The sequence below is a fragment of the Solanum tuberosum genome, unplaced genomic scaffold, assembly GCF_000226075.1.
Source record: "Solanum tuberosum cultivar DM 1-3 516 R44 unplaced genomic scaffold, SolTub_3.0 scf00063, whole genome shotgun sequence".
Classification (NCBI taxonomy): Eukaryota; Viridiplantae; Streptophyta; class Magnoliopsida; order Solanales; family Solanaceae; genus Solanum; species Solanum tuberosum.
This window is the reverse complement of record NW_006238988.1, coordinates 793,336-798,839: the sequence shown is the minus strand read 5'-3', so window position 1 is coordinate 798,839 and position 5,504 is coordinate 793,336.

Here is a 5,504-nt window from a genome sequence, read left to right as displayed (position 1 = left end):
TTTGACTAAGATTAAGATCTTTCTGAGTGAACACATACGGAAGACTCTTATGATTGATGAACACATCCACATGAACACCATAAAGATAATGGCTCCATATTTTCAAAGCAAATACAACAACAACCAACTATAAGTCTTGGGTTAGGTAGTTCTTCTCATGAACTTTCAACTGTCTAGAGGCATAAGCTATAACTTTTCCATTCTGCATTAAAACACAACCTAAACCAACTCTAGATGCATTACAGTACACTACAAAACCTTGAGTACCTTATGGTAAGGTTAAATTTGGAGGTGTAGTCAACCTCTTTCTCAATTCCTGAAAGCTTTTCTCACAAGATTCTGACCATTGAAACTTCACTGTCTTATGAGTCAACTTGGTCAAAAGAGACAAAATAGACGAGAACCCTTCGACGAACCTTCTATAATAGTCAACCAACCCCAAGAAATTCTTAATATCAATTGGAGATGTGGGTCTAGGCCAATTCTACACTGCATCTATTTTTTGAGTATCAACACTAATTCCCTCTCAAGACACAATGTGGCCTAGGAATGCCATAGATTCAAGCCGAAACTCACACTTAGAGAACTTGGCATACAACTCTCTATCATTTAAAGTCTGGAGAACTACTCTAAGATGACTATCATGATCTTATTCATTCCTTGAAAAGATTAGTATGTCATCAATGAGAAAGATAACAAACATATCTAAATAAGGTTTAAAAACTCTATTCATAAGGTCCATGAACGCTGCGGGTGCATTAGTTAAACCAAAGGACATGACCAAAAACTCATAATGACCATATCTGGTTCTGAAAACTTTCTTTGGAATGTCACATTTCCTTACTCTTAACTGATGATAGCCTGATCTGAGGTCAATTTTTGGGAAACAGGAAGCACCTTGAAGCTGATCGAAAAGATCATCAATTTTAGGAAGAGGATACTTATTCTTGATCGTAACCTTATTCAACTGACAGTAATTAATACATATCCTAAGGGAACCATCTTTCTTTCTCAGAAACAAGACCGAAGCGCCCCAAGGTGAGCACTTGGTCGAATGAAGCCCTTATCTAATAGATCTTTTAATTGCTCTTTCAACTCTACTGGTGCCATTCTATATGGCAGAATAGAGATAGGACGAGTATCTGGAAGAATATCTATACCAAAGTCTATCTCTCTCTCAAAAGGGACTCCGGGAAGATCATCTGGAAAGACTTCTGGAAACTCTTTTACTACTGAAACTGACTGAATGAGAGGTACCTCAACACTTGAGTCATTGACTCGGACTAAATGATAGACACGCCCCATAGAAACTAACTTCCTTGCCTTAAGGTACGAAATAAAATGACCCTTAGGCACTGCTGAACTATTTTTCCACTATAAGACTGGCTCATTTGTAAACTGAAACTTGACTACTCAAGTTCTACATTCAACTGAGGCATAACAGGCATGAAGCCAGTCCACACCAAGAATGACATCAAAATCTACCATGTCTAACTCAAGCAAATCAGCCATGGTGTCTTTGTGATTGATGGAAATGATGCAATCACGATAAACTCTCTCAGCTAGAATAGACTCCCCAACAGGTGTAGAAACACAAAAGGGTTCACAAAGTTTCTCAGGAATAACATCAAACTTATTTACAACATAAAGGGTTACAAATGATAAACTTGCTCCTGGGTCTAGCAAAGCATAAACATCAAAAGTAAAGACTTTGATCATATCAGTGACAACATCTGGAGAGTTCTCTTACTCTTGGCGAATGTTATTAGCATATAAGCAGTTTGTTCCTCCGCTAGATCATGAGGTAGCTCCTCGAGGTGCAGCTCTGTCTGGTGGAGTAACTGAGGAAAGTTGGGCTCTATTGCCCCTATTACCATTACCTTGCATGTTCTCAGGACACTCCCTCATAAAAATGACCATTCTGACCACACTTGAAACAACCAGTGGAGCCCTCATGACAAATACCTGAGTGGTTCCTACCACACATGGCGCATGCATGAGGCTTACTATCCCTTTGCGCCATACTTCCCTAAGAATAGACATGCTTAGCTATGAACTCGATCCCTGATGTCTTAGCCCTCTTATTCTTAAACTCTTCTATATCCTTCAGCTTATCCTCCTCAACTTGTTGTACATGGATCATAAACCTTACCTTACTAGGACCATATCCCCTATCAACATAGCTGCCTTGCCTTCCTTTCTTGACTGACGAGACAACCCAACAACAAATAAACTCATCTTGCTCCTCATGTCAGCAACCATCTCCGGAGCATAACGGGAAAGTTGTGCGAACTTCAGACTGTACTCACGAACATTTATAGACTCCGGATTAATGGTGAGAAACTCTCTTATCTTTGCCTCTCGTAACTCACGGGGAAAGAAACGTCTCATGACAGCACTCTCAAACACATCCCAACTCACTACTGGCGCATCCTCAGCCCTATTCTTTTTCCATTGGTCAAACCAAACTCTAGCGATACCTTTCAGTCGGTATGTAGCTAGTTCCACCCTCTCAGCATTAGCAACATGCAATATCTCAAAAAAATTCTGAAGTACTTCAACAAAGTTCTTTGGATCCTCTATAACACTTGAACCTCTGAAGTTTGGTGGATTCATCCCTAAAAACTTCTTGAAGTATCAGCTACTTCCTATCGATTACTTCTCTATCCAACTTGATGAGTCGCAACATGGCTTAACATCCGGATACTCTCACAGAATTCAGCATGGTTAACCTCCCCTTGAGGTTGTACTACAAGTGCATTAGGTAACTCCTGGTCCTCAACATTTCTCCTAGCTGGACGACCTCTGACTGCTCTTAGTGGAGGCATGATTATCTGAAACACGTGCAAGCACGAATTAGAGGGAAACCTTTTAGAGATCAAACTCTAACGCACGAAATGAGTATGAAAGAAGTTAGAAATTTTCCTAAATGTTGCAACCTCCTAATTATAGATGTGGCATGCTTCACACCGATAACTAGGACTCTATAGACACGGCTTCATAGACTCCCTAGGACTCTTAAACTCTGGGCTCTGATACCAAGTTTGTCACTCCCCGAGCCTACACCCTGGACGTGGCCGGCACTCGAAGACCATTTCTAGCCCCAAGCGAACCCTTGGCCTGGCTTACTTAACTCAGGGGAAGACTTAAACTCAACAAAGTTAAGTTTATATAACAAACTGGAATGTTATAAAGGAACATTCAACTAGCCATTACGGCAAACTCAAGTCTCAACATGGAATAATGACAATGAAAAGACTAAAGAACTACAACTTGACTGTCTATGAAGCCTCTAATAACAACTGATATGGATGTTGCGACAAACCCCAAAACATCCTAATGAACTAAACTAGAAAACAATGAAATGGATCCTCCAGAATGCAAGAAGGCTCACCAACACACTCTAAACAGCTCACTGCATCAACGATGCACCGGAATGCTGATCCTAGTTACTTGTGTTTACATCATAAAACGATGCAGGCCAACTGGTATCAGTACATTGAATGTACGAGTATGAAGAGTTGGAATGCTAAAACAACATAGGCTAGAAAGAGAATCTGAAAGAAACACTTACCTTGGCACTTCTCAACTCATGAATACTTAACTGAACTCATTTCATTATAAAGCAATTTAAAACAAGTGCAATATAAAGAAAAAGAAAATTATTTAAAACATGTTCTCAACTAATAATCATAAAATCATAAAAAAAACATATCATTATCCCTCTCAAAGTCTACTTGTGCAATGCATGAATGAAGTCCCATACCCATATCTATACTAAGCAGAACCCCTTGAGGAACCATTCAATTACTGTTGTGGGAGTTTCTCTACTCGACAACCAACACTTAAGAACTATAGTGATGATAGAGCGTTATTAGCCCCACGATGCCCGGGCCATCCTATACCTTGCTGTGGTATAGGACCTGAACTACTAAGTGGATCCACTAATCTATGCAAAAATGATTCATCTAATATAGGTGCTCAATACTACTCCCAAAAATATAATATTAGCTCTTATGTTTAAAAACATACTTCTTCTGTGATTTGAGATTAGTGCTCAAAAACTTAGTTCAAAGGCTAGCTTGGAAATCAAGGTTTCCCCTATTGCTTGATTATGAAAGCATTTCCTCTTTTCTGAAAACTCGCCCGAAGGCTATTTGGAAATCAAGGTTTCCTTTCTTGTTCAAATGTGAAAACATTTTAAACTCTTTGGGAATACATAGTCCCCATATACTTTTGAAGAAATGAACTTCAAGCTTTACCCTTTACTGAACTCAAAACTTAAGTCTTAAAACAAAGTTAAAACGTTTGCAAAAGACTTACGATAATTTGAAATGAACTTCTCTTACTTGACTCTTCACTTCTCTTGACTTTGATCTTAACTTCTTTTGTCTTGACTCTTAACTAATCCTTGAATTGAATTATGGATTAAAGGACTAAGATTTGTGATTGGAAAGATCTCATGTTATTTAAGAATGATTTTAGATAGCTAAACATGAGAAAAGACCGAAAATCAAGATTTAAAGGTGGGTCCGCGACGCGGAGGCATATTTAAATTTTGGTTTCGAAAACATCTTTTGAGGCTGAACACCTCGTGTCAACTTCGCGACGCGAAGTTGATTCTTCAAATCTAAGCACTAGGCGCGCGACGCGCAGCGACTATCTGATTTTGTCTGACGAAATTTCTTCTTCGTCTTCCAGCCCCAATTCACCCAAACTTGATTCTTTTTCTCAAATTACTTTTTGATACAGATACCCAGCAAAAGTACTTAAGAACCTAACTCAAAACAACTCTATAATGCGAAGTAACGAACTCATAAACTTCTCAATTCATCCCAATTCAAGAACAACATTCAAATTCAAGAATTAATGTCAAGAACATCAACTTTCAAACTCTTTTAGGATGAATTTCACTGAACTAAACATGTTTGGCGCATAGGTGAACCAACCCAACGCTATGAGAGACTCACATACCTTGTAGGGATCACCCCCGACGAAATCCACAAGCTAAACTCGACGAACTTGACGATTTCCTTGCTTCTCATTTTCTTTTCTCATCTTCTTTCCTCTTCTCTAAAACTCTAACTCTTTTCCAAAAGCGTAAAACTGACAAGGTTCAGTTTAGACCCTTAATTAATTCACTCAAACGAATTTAATTAATTGGATAAGGAAAAAGCTGAAATACCCTTAAAAAAATCCGGATTGGGCATTTCCTTATTCGAATAGACCAACTTCCAAAGGGTGTATCTCACTCATACAAACTCAGATTTATGAAATCTTGGCAGCGTTGGAAAGATCGTTCCAAAATCTTTCCAATCATATCTGGAAATACATCTAAGTTATCCTAAGCTAGGAGTTATGGTCGTTTGAAGTTGACCAAAATCTCACTTTAACTTGCTTAAAATTTTCCAGATTTCCTTATACTTTTCAAAAATAATTATTTCCATATTTTAATCTTCCTTCTAGTTCTTTCTAGTTGCGAGATGTTACACTAGTGGTGGATC